At 42.3% G+C, this 24,736-nt stretch overlaps 1 protein-coding gene across 8 annotated transcripts in view; it reads right to left on the reverse strand.

Moving 5' to 3' along the window:
* FAM168A (family with sequence similarity 168 member A) overlaps window positions 1–21,151 on the reverse strand; it is a 201,808-nt gene extending 180,657 nt beyond the window's left edge. The window contains exon 1 of one of the 8 annotated variants that reach the window (XM_054524799.2): window positions 20,979–21,151. The gene's annotated coding sequence lies outside the window, so the exon portion shown is untranslated. Of the gene's footprint in view, window positions 1–20,135; window positions 20,350–20,978 lie in introns of those variants that run through there. The other 7 variants (XM_054524797.2, XM_054524798.2, XM_063728202.1 and 4 more) reach the window with 7 other exon arrangements.
* Window positions 21,152–24,736: the final 3,585 nt, after the last annotated feature.

Below are 24,736 nucleotides of genomic sequence, written 5' to 3' on the forward strand. Positions count from 1 at the left end.
ATTTTCATCAAATATTTTGGTATTAGATAATTCTTTTAATCCCAGATAATCAAAACAAACCTGGGTATTCGCCTTGAATCCCTAAGCAGAGTTTCTTCCCCATTCAGAAGATCTTTTAGTTACCTAGTAACCACCTGCCAGCCCCAAACTGAAAAAAACTGGCTCTGTTCTGGGCTAATTACCCAACCAGCATGAACAATCTAAATCGAAGTATAGAATAAAGGGAATTGTCAGCCAGAATGTTAGCAAAATTATCCACAACAGGAGACCTGAGAATCCAAATACCACCGGGCAGTTATTTCCATGAGAATAAAATCACAATTTATGAACCCTGCAAATTATACCATTATTAAAACAAACATCCCATTGAGGCTACAGCCATCAGATAAATGGTTTTATTGTCCCCATTGTTTCATCTACTGCAGCAAAGAGGTGAAAACTGAATGAGCGGTTACCAGAAGCAGTAATTTCTAGGAAATTACAATGCAGACCTCCATCTTAAAGCTCCCTTTGTGTTGGAGTGTACAGGCTCTGGAAGGGAAGAGGGAAATGGGGAATCAACTGTTTTCTACATGCCCCCCAATTCAAAGATCCTGACAACTTTACAAACAGAACTCACCAGTTTTCTCCACATTTTCCTATTTCTTTTCTTGCCCAGTAGTTCGATCCTGGGCTCACCCAGGAGGGAAGAATCTGAACTCAGCAAATCTACTTTATTCACTAGGGAACTTTTAGACAATCCTCCAACCCAAATAAACACAGAGAGACAAGAAAATGGCCCCTAGTTTCCCTGGTTCTCACAATACAAAGTATCTCTAGCTAGACAGAGCAATGAGAATTGATGAGAAAGTACAAAAGCAAAGCATAGGTGCCACCCATTATTAAAAAAAAAAAAAAAAAATTCCTTTGCAATAACTGTTAGCACCACAAAGCTCAAATGACATTTACAGACTTGAATGGGAAACCTGAGACACTACCTAACAGCTAACCTGTGCTGAACTGCATCACGGAATAGAGAAGGCAAAAGTAATCCCTTCAGGAATAGTTCAACAAATCCACAAATCTACCAATTTTGGAAATGGAAGGAATGAAGCCAGCATCACTGGGCATCTGCTATATGCCAACTACTGTACACATATTATTTCTAATCCTCCCAACAACCCTCTGAGGTAGAACAGATATGCCTTATTAACAGGTGAGAATTTAAGGCTCAGATAAATTAAATAACTTGTCCATGGTCACACAGCTACTTAACTAAGATCTGAATTAAAGTTTCTCTGACTTTAAAATGGAAGCACTTTTAACCTTGAGCAAATAATTTAACAAATTATTTATTTGTTGTTATTTATTTTTGCCATTTTATTCTATTAGCAGAGCCCAATTTAAAATACTTATATTAAAAACCTGTAAGATATCAGATTTAAATGCTACCTGATCCTTTTACAAAGTTCTAACACTGTGAGGCAGTCATGGGAGGATGCAGATGAACTATAACCTCATCATACAATTCACTTTCAGAATTCTCCTTTGATCCTCTCAACAAACTTCTGAGGTATGACTCCACCACCACCACTTGACACTGAGAAAACTGAGGCTCAGAAAGATTTTATGATTTGCCCATGGCAGAATAGGAACTAAAACCCAGAACTCTGACTACAAACTCATTGCTTATGCAGCTTGATCACAATGCCAGACTTAAACATAGGCATAAAGAACTCAAAAATCTGCTGTGGAGATCTTTGCTTATTATTGAAGAACATCTGTTCATAATTAATAGCATGTGTAACACTGTGCATGAGGGAAGGAAGGTAGGAGCAACAGAAAGTCCCTTAGGGCCTTAAGCTGCCTAAATGTAAATTTTCCTGTTTCAAAAACACTGGAAGCCCATTCAGTGGAAGAGAACAGGAGCTCTAAGTGACAGAAATGCATTTTGGCACTCTGAACTCCTAAATGTACTCTAGACCACCAAGTGAAAGCTTGCTGGTAATACTGGCTTCTAGGGATTGAGGGCCTACTATATGCATCAGACATTATGCTAGGCTCTTTATATACATTAATCCTAATCTTCTCTGGTGGTCCTTTGGGAAGATGGTAGAATCTCTGTTTCACAGATGATCAAACTACAGCTGAGAGGTGAACTGACTGAATCTTGATTGATCTGACCATTGTTTAATCTATAGTGATAGAAAAGCCGATAGGTGGTTGCTTAAATGGGGGGATATGAGGAGAATGAGGAGGGAAAGACTTCAAAGGGGCACTAAGAAACTTGGGAGGTGACGGGTATGTTCACCATCCGCTTTGTGGTGATGGTTTCATGGGTGTATATGTATGTCAAAACTTAGCAAATTGTACATAAAATTTGTATCACTTATTGTATGTCAATTTTACTTCAATGAAGCTGTTTAGGAGAAAATACACTCACACACAAACACACACACACAATTTTCTTTTTACTAACCACTGACTACCACCCCAGAATATCTGCCCTAAAACTGTCTGATCACAGGGAGGCCAGGCCAAAGAGTTCTTTCCCTAACCAATTTAGTTTCAAGTTTATGTAAACGGTTAGTAAAACATCACTGAAAGTTTTAAATACCTAAGAATAACAAATTATTTCCAAGCACTCTACAGCATTTCAGAATACGTTTCCGTACAAATGAAATGTTAATTAGAAAATATAGCCTGGTAAAAGAATAAACAGTAAAGTCTTTGGCATCACACAAACCTGGATTGAATCCCATCCTTGCCTCTTACTATAAATCTAATCAGGTTTCTAAATCTGTATTCATCTTCTCGTTTATAAAATGAAAGTGATAATAACAATGCTATCCATCTTAGTCAGTTCAGGCTGTGTACATAACAGAATACCACAAACATTTATTTTTCACAGGTCTAGAGGCTGGGAAGTCCAAGATCAGGGTACTAGCAGATCTGGTGTCTGGTGACAGTCAGCTTCCTGGTTTGCAGATGGCCCTCTTCTCACTGTATCCTCACATAGTGGAAAGCAGAGAGAGAGGAATTAAGCTCTGCAGTGTCTCTTCTTATACGGGCACTTATAGAGCTCCATCCTAATGACCTAATGACTTCCCAAAAATCCCACCCCAAACATCACACTGAGGATTAGGGTTTCAACATATGAATTTTGGTGGGATACACTCAGTCCATAGCACTACCATTTTCTGAAATCATACTATGTGCCAAACAGTGAACTAAGCACTTTAGTTACTTCCTAACAATTATATAATGTAAATACCATTATGTTTCCATCTAATGGATACAGAAAATAAGTTATAGAAAGATTAAGTAACTATATAATATAAATGCCATTAATTCTCCACCTAATAGATGAAGAAAATAAGTTATAGAAAGAATAAGTAACTTTGAAGGTCACACAGCAAGTAAGTACAATAGCTGAGATTTAAACTCACCTTACAAAATTATTGAGGAATAACTGGAAGAAGGAGGTAAAACATCATCAGTGTCAGTAAAGCATAAATAACAGAATTCCCCCCACCCACCATTTAGAGCAAGTTTCTCTAAAGAAATCTACTGTAATTAAATGGAAATTTGTTTAATATTCCATAAATTAACTTTTAACTGATGAAAGCTAGTGGTAAGCAATTTATCCAGTTTATTCCTAATTCACAGTCTACAAAGTAACTATTATTTTTCTCTTTTACTGATGGAGAAAATGAAACTCTGAAATGTTAAATAACCTTCAGTGGTGGCACAGATATAAGCTGCATCACCTGGACGCAAGCATAAGTCTTCTGACAAGAAATGAGGCTCTTTCTAGTTCAGCTTGTTGCTATCCAAGCCACTCAGAAGCAAACTCAATAATTCTTCAGACACCGTTCATTTAGGGACCTTAAGCAGTATCTTGCACAACAGCACAGAATCAAAGTTTCATGGATCTGAACTTTAAAATCTTTGCCCTGATACATGTTTACAGTGTTAGCACTTCATAAATGACACCTACAAACTAATATACTCAATATTTTCCTCACTTATTTCTGGTTTGGGTAAGAAAACTGATGCTACAATCTGTCAAAATATAATTGTCAATGAATAAGTAAAAACCAAAAACCAGAAGAAGAGGTGAGAACGACCCCCAGACCAACCAAAGCCTGTGCTCCGCTGCATCCCACACCCCAGTGCCTATGTCCCGCCGCCGTCGCTGTCGCCACCACCATGCCCAAGAGAAAGGCTGAAGGGGATGCTAAAGGAGATAAAGCCAAGGTGAGGATGAACCACAGAGAAGATCCACAAGATTGTCTGCTAAACCTGCTCCTCCAAAGATAGAGCCCAGGCCTAAAAATGCCCCTGCAAAGAAGGGAGAGAAGGTACCCAAAGGGAAAAAGGGAAAAGCTGAGGCTGACCAGGAGGGGGATAACCCTGCAGAAAATAGAGATGCCAAAACAGACCAGGCACAGAAAGCTGAAGGTGCTAGAGATGCCAAGCGAAGTGTGTGCATTTTTAATAACCATGTACTTCTGGTGACTGTACAGTTTGAAATACTATTTTTAATCAAGTTTTATAAAAATGCAGAATTTTGTTTTACTTTTTTAAGCTATGTTGTTAGCACACAGAACATGTCATTGTTGTTTTGAGAGGAAGGGGCATATGTCACTAATAAAATGTCTCCAAAGCTGGATTGATGTGGGGAAAACACCTTTCTCTTCCAGTTTTGAGAGACTTCCCCTTGGCTCCCAGGAGCAAGGATTCCCTGACTTTGACACAAATGGCCACCTTGGCACAAAAGCCTTGTGGTATGGAAAAACAAATTTGTTTTTATGTCCTCTTCTCCCTTTCCACCTTTCAGCTAGACTTAACTCCCTTAAACCCAGACATCTGTTGGGACCTGACCCCTAATCATTGGTTACCAGTGTGTCAGGCAATCTGGACTTTCCAGTGATGCCACTGAGATGGCACCTGTCAAAAGAGCAGTGGTTCCGTTTCTAGATTGTGGATCTTCAGGTAAATTCTGTCACTTTCACTTCACTTCCTGAAAGTCAGGGTCAGCTTATGAAAAGTTGTTAAACAACATGCTAAATGTGAGATGTCAACCCTCACTCTAAACTTTCCCTGTTCAGAGCATCAGATGAAGACTTCATTGGGTTTTATAGTGGCTTTCTGATTTTTGGTAGGCCATTAAAGAAGGGAGTTTGAAACCTGTTGTATACTGTTAATGACTGTCTGCACATGTCCTGCCTGAAATACCATGATTGTTTATGGACAGTATCTTTAATAAAGCTGGATACAGTTTGGCTTGGAAAAAAAACAGAATACAATACTTGTATACCACATTTATGAGCTAAAAAACAGAATACTTGTATACCACATTTATGAGCTTCTTTCAAATGTATTAAATTTCAAAGGTGGATATAGATATGACTGTCCCCACTTTACATGGGAAAAAACTGAGATTCACACAGTACTTAAACAACCTGTCCAAGTCAGACAGCTAGTAAGTGGCTGAGCTGGGGTTCAAATTCAGTTCTTCTGACTCCGTGTCCAGAATTGTTCACACATAAGACCTAGTCTTCTTTCAAAAATAAGCTCAGGTTACTCTTCCTCCAAGAACTCTTCCCTAAAAGAAGGTTTGAATACCCCATCTCTGCTACTTATTTTATAACATCTATAACATTGAACTGTAACTTGGTTTTCGGGTTTTTTTTTGAGATGGAGTCTCCCTCCATTGCCCAGGCTGGAGTGCGGTGGCGCAATTTCGGCTCACTGCAAACTCCGCCTCCTGGGTTCAAGCGATTATCCTGCCTCAGCCTCCTGAGTAGCTGGGACTACAGGCACGCGCCGCCATGCCCAGCTAATTTTTGTATTTTTAGTAGAGACAAGGTTTCACCACGTTGGCCAGGATGGTCTTGAACTCCTGACCTCGTGATCCACCCACCTCGGCCTCCCAAAGTGCCGGGATTACAGGCATGAGCCACCACACCCAGCCAACTTATTTGTTTATACCTCATCTCTGAAGAACTACATAGTACAATGCAAACTTCAGGAGTACTGGAGGTAAAATGTACAAGCCAGGAGGAGAGACAATAAATGACAATGGTGAGGAAGTTGGGGAGAGGATCTTGAACTACCTCAGATACCATATTGGGAAACCTGGACCTCATCTCAAAGGTTTTAAGTCAAGAGTTTAACACTAACTCCTAACTGGGAGACAGTGTCCCTACAATGACACTTGGTTGAAGGGCAGGCTTTCAGATGTACTCATTTTAAAGGGTGTTGGTTTTTCCCTTCATAATTACACAGCCTGATCAAAATGTAAGTAAACACAGAAAAATATTTTTAAAAACACTCCTTTGCTTCTGGGGCAGGGATATGGAGAAATACTGTACCTCCTCAATGATGATTGATCCAGTCAGAAAAAATTTAGAAAGGGGTGTTTTTTACATTCGCTGACTTTTTTTTTTTTTTTGAGACATTGTCTCACTCTGTCACCCAGGCTGGAGTGCAATGGCATGATCAGTGCTCCCTGCAGCCTCAACCTCCTGGGCCCAAGCGATCCTCCCACCTCAGCCTCCCGAGTAGCTGGGACCACAGGCATGTGCCATCACTGCCAGCTAATTTATTTTTTTTTTTTTGTAGAGATGTTGCCCAGGCTGGTCTCAAACTCCTAGTCTCAAGTGATCCTCCTGCCTTGGCTTCCAGAAGTGCTGGGATCACAGGTGTGAGCCACCACGGCTGGCCCACTGACTTTTTTTTTTTTTTTTTTGAGACGGAGTCTTGCTCTGTCACCCAGGCTGGAGTGCAGTGGCGCAATCTCGGCTCACTGCAAGCATCGCCTCCCGGGTTCACGCCATTCTCCCGCCTCAGCCTCCGGAATAGCCGGGACTACAGGCGCCCTCCACCATGCCCGGCTAATTTTGTTTTTGTATTTTTAGTAGAGACAGGGTTTCACCGTGTTAGCCAGGATGGTCTTGATCTCCTGACCTCGTGATCCGCCTGCCTCAGCCTCCCAAAGTGCTGGGATTACACGCGTGAGCCACCACGCCCAGTCCACTGACATTTTTAATTCAGAAAGAACTATCAACCTCAGTGAACTCTCCAGAACAATCCAATCTGTTTCAACCAAAAACCACAAAGTTTAAAAAGATGATAGAGTCCAAGCACTCTGGGAGACCAAGGCAGCAGAGGATTGCTTGAGGCCAGCAGTTCAAGACCAGCCTGGGCAACATAACAAGACTTCATCTCTACCAAAAAAAAAAAAGAATGATGGAGAGTCAAAGGTCATACCATACCTCCACTGGTTCACCAAGAAATCCAGGCAAATAGCCAAAGTTTGATCTCTGTTGCCAAGAAGAGACCAAGTAAGCTACAACCAGAAAATAGGTCCCAAAATACAGAAACCAGTAAAGTCAGCGCTTAATTTCTCTAATAAAGGTGTTTTAAAAGACAAAACATTATTCCTTCTTCATATACTGAAAGTCACAATAAATTCCATACTTCCACTCTAGAAAGATAACATTAATAACAGCTACCATTTATTGAGTAATTAATATTTGCCAAGCACTGTGGTAAGTTCTCTATGAATTATCTCATTCAATCCTCACAACTACGTAGGAATTATGTACAATTATTACTACACTTCCCTTTTAAAGGTTACAAAAATGAAACACAGAAAAGTGTAGTAACATACCCAAGGTCTCATAGCTATTAAGAGAGTAAGCCAGAACAAAGTAGATGCAGTATGTATTTCTAAAGAGATCATTAACAATCTAGGGAAAATTCATCCCATTAAATTTCTTAGACTACTAAATATCCAAATTATTTAAACAGTTTTACATTTATCATCAAGAAGACTGACCCTGGCCAGGCGTAGTGGCTCACGCCTGTAACTCCAACACTTTGGGAGGCCAAGGCAGGAGGATCACCTAAGGTCAGGAGTTTGAGACCAGCCTGGACAACATGGTGAAACCCCGTCACTACTAAAAATACAAAAATTACCTGAGCATGGTGGTGCGTGCCCGTAAACCCAGCTACTCAGGAGGCTGAACCAGGAGAATCACTGGAACCCGGGAGGCAGAGGCTGCAGTGAGCCAAGATCATGCCACTGCACTCCACCCTGGGTGACAAAGTAAGACTCCGTCTCAAAAAAAAAAGAGATTGACCCTTTCCCCACAGCAACAAATGGTGACCAGATCCTAGTGTGCAAAACCACTGCATTACTCTATACTTTGTAGTACCAACATGCACATTAGCTCAGAGGGGTGAGTTATATCCTGCTCTGTAAAAACTGGTTCACTCACTTAGCACTGGCTCAATCACTCCACAAAAATGTACTAAGCCCCTGCTAGGTTCCAAGTATCAGGGATATACAAATAATCAGTGAGACACTGTCTCTGGAAGGCAGCATGTCACATAGGAAAAAGCACTCATAGGTTTTGGAGGCAGAAAAGTGTGGGGATTAAATCCCACCCTAGTCACTTATTGGCTGATGGGCCTGCATAGCTCAACATCTCTGAGCCTCTGTTTTCTTACACATAAAATAATTATGACCACCACAGCAGGGTGCAATGACATACACCTGTAGTTCCAGCCATGCAGGAGGCTAAGGCAGGATGATCACTTGAGTCCAGGAGTTCAAGACCAGCCTGGGCAATATAGCAAGACCCCATCTCAAAAAAAATAAAAAATCATCATCATCATCTTTTTAAATGTCTAAAACTAAAAAATATGGCCACATACACACAGAAAAATTGTCAGGTTTAAGTAAGATAAGAGGGTCTAGCACAATGTCGGTACACAATGAATGTTAATTTCCCACCCCCAGAACAAAGGTTCCAGGCTATACAGGGGTGTTAACTGGAAGATAAAATAATGTTTAGCACTATGACTTGTCTAGACTACTTCTTTCTCCATTCTCCTCTGTCCAATCACAGTGAAAAACCAAAGTCATTATACAAGATTATTTGCCTATGGCTACATCTGTACCTTTGTCTTTTTCTACTGTAAATGCACCAGGCTAAGGGTAGGGAGACCTAATATACCTTAAAAACCACTCTTACGCATAGCTATGGATAGTTCTCTAAAAGCCACTTCACACCTTTCCTTAACCACAAAGTGGAGAAAAGTAAGCACCAAGCCCAATTAATTTTCTAACATCCTGACAAAGTTATGAAACTGTTCAACTCTAAAGTTTTTTTATTCTACTAAGGCAAAGAAAAAATTGCATTCACATTGGCTTTCAAAACAGTATTTTTAGTAAAGGTTTGACAACATCAGCCATTCTCCCAATAAGAAATAAGTAAAGCCTAGAAACATAATAATATCAACAAATAAAAATATATCATTTTATACTGAATCAAGGCAGTGACACCAAACTAATAGTGTCATTGCATTCTTCATGGACATGTTAAAAAAAAAAAAAAAAAAAAAAACTAAGTTTCAGTTTCATTAAAGAATGTTCTTGCCAGACGCAACGGCTCACACCTGTAATCCCAGAACTTTGGGAGGCCAAGGTGGGCAGATCACCTGAGGTCAGGAGTTCGAGACCAGCCTGGCCAACATGGCAAAAACCTCGTTTCTACTAAAAATACAAAAATTAGCTGGGCATGGTTTCGGGCGCCTGTAACGCCAGCTACTTGGATGGCTGAGGCAGGAGAATTGCTTGAACTCAGGAGGCGGAGGTTGCAGTGAGCCCAGATCGTACCATTGCACTCCAGCTGGGGTGACAAAGCGAGACTCCGTCTCAAAAAAAAAAAAAAGGAATCTTCTGGAAGTCATAAAAACTATTAATTTTACCGAGGCACAGTGGTGCAGAGCTGTAGTCCCAGCTACTGGAGAAGCTGAGGCAGGAGGAGCACTTGGTGCCAGGAGTTCAAGACCAGTCTGGGCAACACAGCAAAACTCCATCTCCAAAACAAAGTATTAATTTCACTAAATCTTAATCCTTAATTATACATCTGTTTCATATTCTATGTGAAGAAATGGAAAAATGGAATGTACATTTAAAGCATTTTTTTTTTGAGATGGAGTCTAGTTCTGTCGCCCAGGCTGGAGGGCAGTGGCGCAATCTTGGATCACTGCAACCTCTGCCTCTCCAGTTCAAGAGATTCTTCTGCCTCAGCCTCCCGAGTAGCTGGGATTACAGGCGCGTGCCACCACGCCCAGCGAATTTTTGTATTTTTAGTAGAGATGGGGTTTCACCATGTTAGCCAGGCTAGTCTCAAACTCCTGACCTCAGGTGATCCACCCGCCTCGGCCTCCCAAAGTGCTGGGATTACAGACGTGAGCCACCGCACCCAGCCTCACATAAAGCATTTCTGCTGCATATTAAGGTACAAGAATTGTCTCAAAGAAAAGCACTAAAGCACTTGTGTAATTGAGTTGCAAACTGTACTGGCTGGTTTTTTTTATAAACACCATTTTTACTTGAAAAAACGACTGGCAGAAAAATTATGATTATTCAGACTTGGATGTTTGGCAGACAATTTTTTGAAAATGAACAATGTGAGACTGTCACTTCAACGAAAACAACTGTCAGTATTGGTTGCCAATGATAAAATTTGAGCTTTCAAGTGAAAATTAGAAAAGACTTGTCTGATGAGATGAGTGGTGATATTAACAAATGTGGGTTCTTAAACATTATACAGTTCAGAAGATCTGCACATGGCCAGGTGCGGTGGCCCACATCTGTAATTCCAGCACTTTGGGAGGCTGGGGCAGGGGTATCACTTGAGCCCAGGAGTTGGAGACCAGCCTGGGCAACACAGTGAAATCCCGTCTCTACGAAAAACTACAAAAATTAGCAAGACACGGTGGCCTGCACCTGAAGTCTCAGCTACTCAGGAGGCTGAGGTGGCAGGATTACATGACCACATGAGCCCAGGAAGTTGAGGCCAAAGTGAGTCGTGAATGCACCACTGCACTCCAGTGTGAAACCCGGTCTCAAAAAAGAAGCTCCGCAATAACTCAGTAATATAGACTGAACTGCCTCCCCTCAAAATTCATAAATTGAAGCCCTATTCCTCAATGTGATAGTATCTGGAAACAGATCCTTTGGGAGATAATTAGGTTTAGATGATTTATAATTAGGTTTAGATTGGGTCATGAGGGTGGTGCTGCCATGATGGGATTAGTGCCTTCAAAAAGAGACACCAGAGAGCTTGCCTGTTCACTCGCACTTATTCTTTCTCTCTCTTCTCCCTCTCCAATCCACCATGTGAGGAAACATCGAGAAGGTGGCCATCCAGATGCCAGTAAGAGAGCCCTAACCAAAAACTAACCATGCTGGAACACTGATCTTGGACTTCTTTCTAGCCTGCAGCACTGCGAGAAAATAAATTTTTGTTGTTTAAACCACCCAGTCTATGGCATTTTGGTATGGCAGCCTCAGCAGACTAAGATATTCAGTGAACCAATATTTTCCAAATGACCAATGCATAATGCTACAAAAATTATACATGGGTAAAAGATCTAACAAAGGACAAACAGACCAGTGGTTTTTCTTGGAGAAATAAGCAAATTTAAAAATAATAAAGAAAAAAACAGACCAATGGACTTTAATGTCACAGAGCATGAAAAGCTCAGTGTTGTGGTTCAGACCGTACAAGGCAATGAACCTTAAACTACCAATTGTCAAGTTTTGGTGTAACATGGGCGTCCAACCTTTTGGTTTCCCTGGGCTACAATGGAAGAAAAATTGACTTGGGCCTCACATAAAATACACCAACACTAACGACAGCTGATAAGCTGAAAAAAAAAAAAAAGAAAGAAAGAAAAGAAAAAAAAAAGTGTGTATAATTTTCATGATATCCACTACAGATAAGCAAAAAAGTCCTCACATTCAAAGGGTTGGACATGACTGGTGTAGTATCAAAGAGGAATATCCACAATTACATAAAAACATTCCTCGTTTTGGCTGGGCACGGTGGCTCACACCTGTAATCCCAACACCTTGGGAGGCCAAGGTGGGTGGATCATGAGGTCAGGAGTTCGAGACCAGCCTGGGCAAGATGGTGAAACCCTGTCTCTACTAAAAATACAAAAATTAGCTGGGTGTGGTGGCACACGCCGGTAGTCCCAGCTATTTGGGAGGCTGAGGCAGGAGAATCACTTGAACCCAGGAGGCGGAGGTTGCAGTGAGCCGAGATCCTGCCATTGCACTCCAGCCTGGGTGACAAGAGCGAAACACCGTCTAAAAAGAAAAAGAAAATTCCTCCTTTGTGGGACTGGATTTTCTTTATATTCCATGCAAAACAACAAACTGCAACAGATTGAATGCAGAGGCAGATCCAATAAGATACTAAAGAGATTGTTTTAAATGTAAAATATTATTCTAATTTTTTACATTTAGAATAATATACTTATTTTCATTAGAATATGCTAACACAGCTGAAGGCAGTGGCTCACACCTGTAATCCCAGTACTTTAGGAGGCTGAGGCAGGAGAATTGCTTGAGCCTAGGAGTTCGAGACCAGCCTGGGCAACAGAGCAAGATCCTGTCTCTACAAAAAAATTTTAAAATAACCAGGCATAGTGGCACATGCCTGTAGTCCCAGCTACTTAGGAGGCTGAGGTTGGAGGATCGCTTCAGCCTAGTAGGCCAAGGCTGCAGTGAGCCATGACTGCGCCACTGCAAGCAAAAGTTCTCTGGAGTTGTCAATAAATATGAATGTGAAGACATCAAAATGTTTGAGAAACTGTTGCTACATAGCAATAAGCAAGAACACACTATACCTACATACAAGAACATAAATGAATCTCACAAATATATTATATATGAAAAGCCAGTCACACCTATGAAACGTCATAAACAGGCAAAAATAATCTACGTTATTAGAAGTTGTTGGTTTCTTTGGAGGAGGAGATAATGTTCCCTTTCTTGATCCGAATGCTGTTTATACATTTTGTGCATTTTTTTCTACGTGTTATACATACCTCAATATAATTTATTTTTAATTTATATTTTCTATATAAATACACACATCTGCCTTATGCTCACCTACAGAAGTTTTGTTAACACTGGTAGAGAGTAGAACTGACACTTATCTTTTTTTTAAAACAGTTCCTCAGGTGATTCTAAAGAGTAGCCAGATACTACCTGTCTAAGTAGGTTGAAGACTACTGATTTAGGCTGGGTGCAGGCTCACGCCTGTAATCCCAGCACTTTGGGAGGCCAAGGCCGAGGCAGGCAGATCATCTGAGGTCAGGGGTTCAAGACCAGCCTGGCCAACATGGTGAAATCCCATCTCTATCAAAAATACAAACAATTAGCCGGGCATGGTGGCACGTGCCTGTGGTCCTAGCTACTCGAGAGGCTAAGGCAGGAGAATCACTTGAATCTGGGAGGAAGAGTTTGCAGTGAGCGGAGATCACGCCACTGTACTCCAGGCTGGGAGACAAAGCGAGACTCTGTCTCAAAAAAAAAAAAAAAAAAAAAAGAAGACTACTGATTTAACAGCTTAAAACCAGGAAGATTTATATGTAGTACAACAAAAAGAACAATGGCTCTGCAGCAAGGCAGATCAGGTTTTTAAATACGAGCTTTTCTTCTCTTACTAGCTATGTAAACAAATGCAAACTAGTTAATCACTATATGCCTCAGTTGCTTCAGTTTCTTCTTCTGTCAAATGGTCACAATTCCTTATACAATAGAAATATGAGGATTAAATTCTATCTACAAGGAAAAGAAAGCACAAAGCATACTGCCTGCCATAAACACTCAAATGTTAGGTACCTTTTGTCTTTCCCTACTAATTCCCTACTTGTCTTAAGGCCTAAGTCAAATTACCCTCTTGAATCTTTTTATTCGTTTTATTGAGATATAGTCTTGCCCAAGCTAGAGAGCAGAGGTATGATCATAGCTCACTGTAGCCTCAAATTCCAGGGCTCAAGTGATCCTCCCACCTCAGCCTCCAAAATAGCTACGAACACAGGTGCACACCACCACATCCAGCTAATATTTTTGGTTTTTGTAGAGACTGGAGCTCACTAAGTTGATCAGATCGGTCTTGAACTCCTGGGCTCAAGCGATCCTCCCACCTTGGCCCCCCAAAGTCCTGGGGTTACAGGTGTGAGCCACTGCACCCAGCTACCCTCTTAGAGTCTTAATTTCTTCATCCTTAAAATGAAAACAATGCCACGTGACCAACCTAAGAACTACATATAAAATGGCATAAGTATAAATAGCATAGCTGTTATCTACTGATAGAGACATTTGCTATCAACTCAAAATAAAAGAGGAAGACACATTAGAAAACTAAAATACTTAGAAAAATTATAAAACAGAGGCTAGAAAAGAAATACAAGTTAGCAGAAATCGTCAAGCTTGAGGGACATGATCAGAAGGCAAATCAAGATCATAATCTCAAGTAGCCAGGGATTGAAGTTTACTGTGAAAAATATGTCATCTCAGGGTTCCTTCAAAATGTCTATATCTAAGAAAAAGCACAACCTATATCATCGTAAAATAGGCATATTCTGAAAGAACCCAGACACCTGCCTAACTGGCAGGAGGAGGAGGTGTATTGGAACTTTATAAACTGAGGTTTTCTCAGAGTGTCTTCATACAGAAAATAATGGCTCATTTAATAAAATGTTAAACTTTCAGATAAACATAATTTGACAAAAAAATTCTATACCATTGTTTTCAATACTAAAGATATGCATAACTGTCCAAGGAACTAAATTTAACAAAACAAAGCAAGAAATATGAACTTGGTTTAGTCTCTTTGCTCTTCAACATTTTACAACTTTGAGTTGATTTCTGTTAACATACCAGGGGTCGGCCAGCTATGGCCCGCCCATGGCCTATTTTTGTATGGCCTGTGAGTTTTACATTCTTAAAACCACATAAAAGGAGGAGAAAGAGAAGGGGAGGGAGAAGAAGGAATGGGGAGAAGAAGCAAGAGGAGGGGCTTCGGGAAGGAGAAGAATGGGGAGGGAGATGGGGAGACGAAAGGGAAGGGGAGTGGAAGGGAGGAGAAAGAACAACAGAGGCCATATGTGGCACAAAATATTTTCTACAAAAAGCATTTGCCAGCCAGGCATGGTGCCACATGCCTGCATTTGTAAGCACTTTGGGAGGCCGAGGCAGGAGGATCACTTGACCAGGACAACATAGCGAGACCCTGTCTCTACAAAAAAAAAAAAAAAGTGTTACTGGGTAATGGGACTAAAAACAATACTTTTGCTTCTTTTTACTTTTTGTAATTTCTACTTTCTATCATGAGCGTACATTATTTAATGGTGGAAGAAATAAAGCTTTTTTTAAAGTTAAAAAATAAGAATAAGAATAAAGCAAGTCAGAAGAATATCCTATAATTCTATTTATAAAAAGTTGCAAAGGTAAAAAATATACTGTTTAGGGATATGCACATATTTGGTAAAAGTATAAAGAAAAGCAAAGAAATGATTCACATAAAATTCAGGAAACTGTTTATCTCTGAGGGAGAGAGAAGGTGGGAGATTCAATCAAGTAGGACCTCACAAGAGGCTTTAAAGGTACTAGAAATCTCCTTTTTGTTAAGCTAGGTAGCAAGTAGAAAAGTCTTCAATTTGTTATTCTTTAAGTTATGGGTTTATGTTAAATATACTTTTATACATATGACATATTTTACAATTTAAAAAAAGGATATAAATGGGGTTGACAAATTAGAATTTGGGGGCTGTAACCCAGACTTTTCCACTGACTGTGTAACCTTAAACAAGTCATTTAAACTCTCAGAGCATAATTTTTCTTCTTATTTTATTAATGAGGAAGCTAACAGCTAACATCTGTTTAGGACTTTGGCATTTAAAGAACTGTTTAAAGTTCCTAGACTGTAAACATGCAAATATGCATGAGATCATAAAACAAAATCATACGTCATTAATAAATACCACAATACTAAGAACTCATTGGTAGGGCACACAAGGCTATTCACCATTCTAGCCTCTGCCTATCTTTCTAACAATAAAGGCAACAACTAATTTTTTTTTATGTGTACTATAAAACATATTGTGTGAAATGCTTTCCATTGATTATCTTATTTAATCCTCAAAACAATCCTATGATATTAATTCTATTATCCCCACTTTACAAATGAGCTCATTGTGCCCAACGTCACACAGCTAATAGTAAGTGGCAGACAGACTTCAAAACCCACATTTAACCATAGCATTCATTTTGCCTCACTTTTCTCACCGTATTTGTCTCTTTCCCATGACACTGAAAGCTCCTTGACAACTGCTTTCTGTTCATTTTTATTTCCCCTGGCACTTAGCAGACATTCATTAAATAAATAAATAGTGAACAGATATTTCATATATGTACAGTGTTTTCAGGACATGAACTGGTTTGTTCCCCTTGACAGCCTTGCGAAGTATGGAAGTTTGATTGTGTGACAGGGTCTCACTCTGTAACCCAGACTGCAGTGCAGGGAAGCACGATCATGGCTCACTGCAGCCTTGACCTCCCTGGCTCAAGCAATCCTCCCCCCTCCCTCCTGAGTATCTGGAACTACAGGTATACGCTACCACACCCAGCGAATTTTTTTTTTTTTTTTGTAGAGACAGGTCTCCCTATGTTGCCCTCACTGGTCTCGAACTCCTAGGCTCAAGCAATACTCCCAGCTCAGCCTCCCAAAGTCTGGGATTATGGGCGTGAGCCACTATGCCTGGCCAGTTTTTTTGGTTTTTGAGGTTTTTTTGTGTGTGTATTTTTACCTTTTCTAACCAAATATAAGTGTAAAATTCAGTGGTATTAACTATGTTCACAATGTTTTGCAGCCATTACCACTAAATATGAAAGGTTTTTTGTTTGTTTGTTTTTTTGAGACAGAGTTTCGCTCTTGTTGCCTAGGCTGGAGTGCAGTGGTGCAATCGTGGCTCACTGCCCACCTCCCCAGTTGTAGCAATTCTCCTGCCTCAGCCTCCCAAGTAGCCGGGATTACAGGCACGTGCTACCAGCTAATTTTTGTATTTGTAGTAGAGACAGGGTTTTGCCACGTTGGCCAGGCTGATCTCGAACTCCTGACCTCAAGTGATCCACCCACCTGGGCCTCCCAAAGTGCTGGGACTACTGGCGTGAGCCACCATGCCTGGCCATCTGAAAGGTTTTTAATGACTTGACTGAAATCACTCAGCTTTCAAGTAGTAGAACTGGGATTTGAATCCGGGACTCAACTCCTAAACTCATGGGCTATTCGTTCCACCAAGGCTTCTGTCTACCAATACCTCCATCTGCTCTCTTCTCACCAAGATATCTGGAGGATCAAATGAGGTAAAGATACAAAAACACATTACTACTACACAGGTAACCACGCCTGTGGAAAAAAAATGCACCAACACATTTCTCCCAGGCACTTTTCATTTTGGGCTTTCAAAAGCTAGGGCTTTAATATAAACATCCCACCTCTAGACCAAGCCTGGAGATCTGCAAAAACAACGTCTAGACCTCAGAGTAAAGTTATGAGAGAAATGCTCGCATTAGATTACAGTCTCACTGAATTACAGGTAACTGCTCAAACCTGATCTTTATTATAATACAGAAAGCTTCCTCATTACAAAACACTTTCAATTCAAAGAAGTCCAACGTTCCATCATTCTGCCCATTCTGGAGCTAAAAAAAAAAAAAAGATTCTAAATGGTATTTTTATATGCTCAATTGTGAAAGCCAAGGAAAATGGTTTGTTTGCGAGCTAAATTCTGAAGCTTGAACAAAAATAAAAAGAATTATTTCGATCCCAATGGTGCCAATTTTATCTTCTTTACATCCCTCCTTATTTTTTTTCAGTCTGAGCTCTAATCAACAGCCACTTTATGTTTAACATATTATCACTGTTAATGCAATTAGGTCCAGAAAACTGTTTCTCTAAAGATGTTCCATTTGCACTCCTGTGTACCTTCCATTATCACCATTCTGCCCTAAGAATGAGCATATCGCTAAGGTTTAAATCGAATTTCTGATGAATAGGTGGAGATATTGTTTCTGCAGTTAATACAATGCACCTACATCAACATCATTCCCTAAAAAATAAAATAAAAATGACTCAATATGCTTTATTTATTCACATCTGACAGAATTCTGATCACCTGAATTCCTTTGGAAGAAAATTCAATCTTTAGAAATACAGTCCAATTATTTTAAATCTTATCAACGTCAAAAGACAATCATGAAAAACTCCATCAGTACCAAACCATCTCACCAATGAATATTTATGACATTTCCATATTTCCTGTCTTCTCTGTTTACATAAAGCGGTGGTGCCAAGACTCATCTCAGGATTATTAGCCTGCAATACAATGATGGGCCTAATTGCCTTGCAAACCAGGACACTAACAAATGGCGTCTTCAAGCAATCAATTTAAAGAGGGGGTAAAAAAAGGCCCAAGCTCTTTTTGCCTATGTGTATGTTACCTACCTACAAAATAAATTCAGTCTCATATTTTTCAGGCTCACTCATTAGTTCTCAAGCAAGGAATGCACCCTTAACAATCTCAAGCTCATCAAATCTATTTAAATTTCAAAATGCCTGGCTAGTTTTTAAATGCACCAGGAGGAGAGAGGAAAGGAAAAGGCAGAGACATCATAAAGATATCTATTACATTCCAGTTTATCTTCTCCCACCTTTAGTTTGGAAGTATGTTTTTTTCCCCCAACTTACTTTTTATGATATACAAATAACAGAAGACACCCTCCCCTCCTTAATTCTACCTTAACTAAATCCCCTTTCAACTTTACCCTTTGGGCTGACTTGACTTCCAAATTATACTAATATAAATAAAACAAACAAAAAGATCAACCGAACAGATTAAAATGGCCCCTAAGAATGAGCAGGTCTCTTCCGTGTCCCCTGCAAAGTCCTCTCTAACAGCCTTACTGCCTCTCGCCCAACCACAGCCACCAAGGTTGTCCATTTAAGTATTCCAACCCTTAACCCTCATGTGTCTCTTGGAGACCATCCCAATGCTTCACCACCAAAATAATCCAACCCAATTCCCCCCTGCTCTCCGGCATAGCTCACTGTCCCTTTCCATCCTCTCTGCCCCATCCATACCAACAACTCCAGGTCTCCCATTCCTTAAATTTCCCCTGTGCCACCTCACCATCAGCAACCACCTCCCCAGGCCTACCAGCTCATCTCCGAAAGTCCTTCTCCAAAACTCCCTCTGCCACCTTGGCCAAGGGACATTTTCTTCAAGATACCATCCCCCAACTGTGCTCACCCCTGCCGCTATCCTTTCAATGAATGCAGCCCAGTGATGTTTTATGTGCCCTCTGCCTTGACCCTGAAACCAAGGAGCCACCATGCCTTTTCCAGTGATTGTAAGATCACCCTAAATCCAACCCACTGTGCCCCACACTCCATTTTCATCCCTGTCCTCCCATTTCGGGCCTGACTTCCAATGTGACCCCTTCCTGCCAGCTCACCATCACACTCCCCTCACTGAATGTCCCACCTCCACCAACTCCTATTCCAATCTCCATCAGTCCACCCCAGGAAACCCCCAAATTGCACTCCTCTGCTCTATCCTAACCCATGCTATTCCATAAGTCTCCACAAATTCCACCAGCCCCAGATGACAAACACCCACTTCAAGCTTGGGTCTCAACCCATGCCAAGCCCCTCACCCCCAACTCCTGCCACCTCCATCATCCTGCCCCAGGTCCACCCCAAACTCCACCCTCCTGAATTAACACTCCGCACGGTCCTATCCAACCCTGTACATGCCACTCACTCTCCGTTGAAATCATTCCCCTACCCCTCACCCCAGCTCAGATCCCAAGCTGTCAACTGCTCCAGGCCAAACCCAAATCACCACCCTCATTCAGTCCCCTCCCCCATTAAAAGCCATCCCACCCTAGTCTCATCTTCCACCTCGCCCCAAGACCATCCCGAATCCCAACCCGACGCCCCCACCCCACTCTCCTGTCCCAGGTTGGGTTATTCTCCATCAAAAGTCCTCCTCCCTTGTCGCCCGCCCCCCAACGTGCTTGGGTCCCACCCTCACCCCACCCCCAGCCAGCGCCTGGACAAGTCTCCCCCGCCAGCCCGCCGTTCCATCGCGACCTCAACCCCCTCCCCCCAACCTGCACGGGGGCTCCGCAGCCTCCCCTCTCATTCTCGCCAGCGCCACCGGCCCAGACTCAGGACCAGCGGACCCTGTGGCGGGGGGAGTCTCCTCACCGGTGAGCAGCTGCAGGCGAAAACGGCGGCGGCGGCGGCGGCGGCGGCTGAGGCGGCGATGCCCTTGTCTTCTCCGGAGGCTACGGCAGCAACGCTCTCGCTCCCTCGCCCGTGTCCAGTAGGGTGGCGGATGGCGCGCGGGGACCGGAGCCTCCTCCTCCTCAGCGACTCTGCTCTGAATCCTCTGCAGTAGCCGCCGAGGAGCCCGACGGGTGGGGGGAGGGGACGCTCGGCTGCGGGCGAGGGAGGAGGAGGCGGAGGGAGGAGGCGGGGGACCGCTGAGAAGGGCAGGGAAGGAGGAGCCGGCGCGGCGCCGCGACACGTCCCACAGCCTCAGAGCGCCGGGACCACAACTCCCGGCATGCCCTGCTTTAGCCCGCGCCCGGCCTGCGCGTCCCGCCGCAAGCCTGGTGCAGAGGGGCCGCGCCCTCTCCGGTCAGGGACAATGGAATAAAGCCAACCATCCTCTGGAAGATTTTGTAGACTCAAAGACCACCTGTGAGGAAAGTCAGGTCGCCCGAGGCCCCATCCCCAAGGGGCCGTACTCGCAACGTCTCCATCCTCTTTGCATAGACATACACACACCCACACACACACTCTGTCTCTCGCTCTCTCTCTCTCTCTCTCTGGACTACACCTCCCAGCATGCCCCTCAGCTTCCTATTCTCCTTCCGGACCCTTCTCAGACCCGGTACTACAGTTCCCAGCGAGTGTGTTCCCTGCGAAATGCTGGGAGATGCAGTTCTCGGTTCTTCCTCCATGTTAAGAAAAAGAAGTGAAAGAGAGGAAAAAGGGAAGGAATACGCCAGCCCACCGAGGACGGGCCTTGATGGGCTAGATCACCTGTGATTCTGTTCTTCCCTCGCCATCTCCGTTTCAGCTGTCTCTCACCAGAACTAATGCCGGAGCTTCCTCGCTGGTCTCCCTGCAAATTTGAGGATGATTCGGCAACCTGAATCCAAACGACAAAGGGCATACTTCTTGACCCAACTCCATTACTTTTAAGAATTTACCTTAAAAAGATAATCGAACAATTTCGAAAAGATGAATGCACAAAGTTGTTATATGACGTAGTTAATTATGAGGGGAGTAAGTGTTCATCAATAGGGTGCTGCTTAAATAAGGCGTGACATATACATGCAATGCAATACTAAGGAGCCATTTAAAATGATGATATAAATCTATTGACATGAAAAGCTATTCACAATTTATTCTTCAGAGAAAAAAATTGATTACAGAACAGCATGTCTACACAAGTACATTTATGTGAGGTTTGACACAATATTCTATAAGCATGGAGAGATTTCAGGAAAGAGGTTCGCCAAAATATTAGCAATGATTATCTTGGGGGAAAGGGTGTCAGATTGCACGTAGGTTTTTTTTGTTTTTTGAGACGGAGTCTGGATCTATAGCCAGGCTGGAGTAAAGTGGGGGCAATCACGGGTCGCTGCAACCTCTGCCTCCCGGGTTCAAGCGATTCTCCTGCCTCAGCCTCCTGAGTAGCTGGGACTACAGGCGCGCGCCACCACACCCAGCTAATTTTTGTATTTTTAGTAGAGATGGGGTTTCACTATATTGGCCAGGATGGTCTCGATTTCTTGACCTCCTGACCTGCCCGCCTCAGCCTCCCAAAGTGCTGGGATTACAGGCATGAGCCACCGTGCCCGGCTGTAATTTTTATTTTCATATTGTTTGAATTGTTTAAAAGGAGCACATAACGACTGTTTTTTGTTTTCTTTTGCTTTGTTTTTTGTTTTGTTTTAATTGTAAGAGACGTCATCTCACTATATTGCCCAGGCTGGTTTCAAACTCCTGGCCTCAAGAGACCCTCCTGCCTCAGCTCTCAAAAATGCTGGGATTACAGGTGTGAGCCACACTACACCTGGACAATTTTTTAAGCTGTGCTACTTCCAAAGAACATAATTTCCAAATCTAACAACCTTTCTTTGCTGCCTAGATGCTTTCCATGGCTTCCCATTGCCTCATTCATGCTTCAGCACTGTGCCTGCCTGGTTTTAATAGTTCCACTACTAAAACAAATAATAGTAGTCACTTCCAATTCATAAAGTTGGAAGGGAGAATTTTCTCAATTTTCAATGCGTCTTCTCAAAATTTTTCCTTTTCTGGTCTTTCCACACCCATTTTCTCCTTTTCTCTTACTCATTCTTCAAACTCAAGCCAAAGTCCTATCTTCTGTAGAACATATTTTAGACACACTGGTTTTCCTTATATCTGAATTCTTTTTTGTTTGTTTGTTTGTTTGTTTGAGACAGAGTCTTGCTCTGTCAGCCAGGCTGGAGTACAGTGGTGCAATCTCGGCTCACTGCAACCTCCATCTCCGGGGCTCAAGCAATTCTCCTGCCTCATCCTTCCGAGTAGCTGGGATTACAGGCATGTGCCACCACGCCTGGCTAATTTTTTTGTATTTTTAGTAGAGATGGGGTTCCACCATGTTGGCCAGGCTGGTCTTGAACTCCTGACCTCAGGTAATCCGCCCGCCTCGGCCTCCCAAAGTGCCGGGTTTACAGGCGGGAGCCACTGCACCTGGCTTATCTGAATTCTTATAGCAATGGTTTCTAATCTGTTGGCCAGAGATCACGGTGGGGAGAGGAAGTGAAGATAGAGGTACAGAGTTACTGTAAAGGGCCTATGAAGCTCTGCCTACACAAAGCTATATGTCTTGCACTTTAAAAAAAGTTTTTCTCTTCTTCTGACCCCTGTGTCCAGCTCTTCTAGAATACAGAACGTAGTATCAGATTATTTTTGATTTCACGATTTTTTTCATTTAAGCCCTGTTTGACTTGATGTTTTCTTTTCTTTTTTCATTTTTTGAGACAGAGTCTCACTCTGTTGCCCAGGCTGGAGTTCAGTGGCATGATCACAGCTCACTGCAGCAGCAACTCCCTGGGCTTATGTGATCCTCCAACCTCAGCCTCCCAAGTAGCGGGGACTACAGGCACCACCATGCCCGGCTAATTTTTCTTTTTTCTTTTCTTTTTCTTATAGAGACAGGGTTTCGCCATGTTGCCCAAGGTGGTCTCAAAGTCCTGGACTCAAGTGATCTGCCCACCTCGGCCTCCCAAAGTACTGAGATTACAGGCATGAGCCACTGCGCCCAGCAGAATTTGATATTTTCAATTTTATATGCCATTGTTCCTTGGTGTTCTGTAAGAACCACCAGGACACTTCAGCTCTACTACAGGCCTACAGGAAAATGCCCAGGTTGCTTAGCTCAGAGGATGACTTAGTCCCCATCCCGCTGCAGCCTCTCTAGCTTCACCCCACCTCACTCTAGTTAGACTCCTGTCCCTCAGGACTCACTTTCCCCAAATACATCAAGCACTCTCTTTTTCAAACTGCCTATCTCCCTTTACATCCTATTCTCCCAGCCTTAAAATCTGAGCCCCTCTTCTCCCTTTTCTGAGAATAATGAGAAAGATAGCTATCATATGTTGGCTATGTGACAAACAAGTCTCTTCCTCTTAATGTTACACTGACCTTGCCCTCTTCTAAACCCCGTCTTCTCCTCTTACATTTCCCCACTTCTTTCTCCTAGTGGCACAAAGTAGGGGCTAGGCAGTCTATCTAGTAGGGGCTAGCTTGGTCTATCCAGCAAGTAAAGCATTGTCTGAGTTAGGAGAATAAATAGGTATGAGAAGCTTACTGGACTAGTAATCTGAGAATCAGATCCTAAATTAGAACTTGCCATAAACATGATGGGTGACGTTTAGTAAGTCCCTTAACTTTTCGAAATCTCAGTTACTATAATACATCCGCAAAATGGAAGGAATGAGTCCCGCCTGCCCTGCCACCTCATAAGGTTATTAGGAGAATCCAATGAAACAATGGGTGTGAAAGTGCTTTAAAGACTGTAAAATACCACTTACAGTCCAAACCCTTCATCTAACCATTTGCGAATTCTCTCTCTAAATCCCTGCAAAATCATGGTATGTAAACTTTTAACTCTGAATTATATCGATATTAATGAATTTATGAAAGTTTTAAAGAAATGAACTCTATTAAACCAATTTAATTCCTGGATAAGTTTTTGATATAGCACAGTTAAGTGATTTCTAACTTTTAAAAATATTTTTCTATACTGAATTTTTATCAAGATATATATATATATATATATATTTTTTTTTTTTTTTTTTTTTTTTTTTTTTTTTGAGACGGAGTCTCTCTCTGTCACCCAGGCTGGAGTGCAGTGGTACAATCTTGGCTTACTGCAAGCTCTGCCTCCTGGGTTCACGCCATTCTCCTGCCTCAGCCTCCTGAGTAGCTGGGACTACAAGCGCCCACCACCACGCCCAGCTAATTTTTTTGTATTTTTAGTAGAGACGGGGTTTCACTGTGTTAGCCAGGATGGTCTCGATCTCCTGACCTCGTGATCTGCCTGCCTCAGCCTCCCAAAGTGCTGGGATTACAGGCGTGAGCCACCACGCCCGGCCTCAAGATATATTATTTAGCAGCTCGGTGCTGTGGCTCATGCCTATAATCCCAGCACTTTGGGAGGCCAAGACAGAAGGATCCCTTGAGGCCACGAGTTCAAGACAAGCCTGGGCAACACAGTGAGACCCCATCTCTTCAAAAAATAGAAA

The sequence above is a fragment of the Pongo abelii genome, chromosome 9 (assembly GCF_028885655.2).
Source record: "Pongo abelii isolate AG06213 chromosome 9, NHGRI_mPonAbe1-v2.0_pri, whole genome shotgun sequence".
Taxonomy (NCBI): domain Eukaryota; kingdom Metazoa; phylum Chordata; class Mammalia; order Primates; family Hominidae; genus Pongo; species Pongo abelii.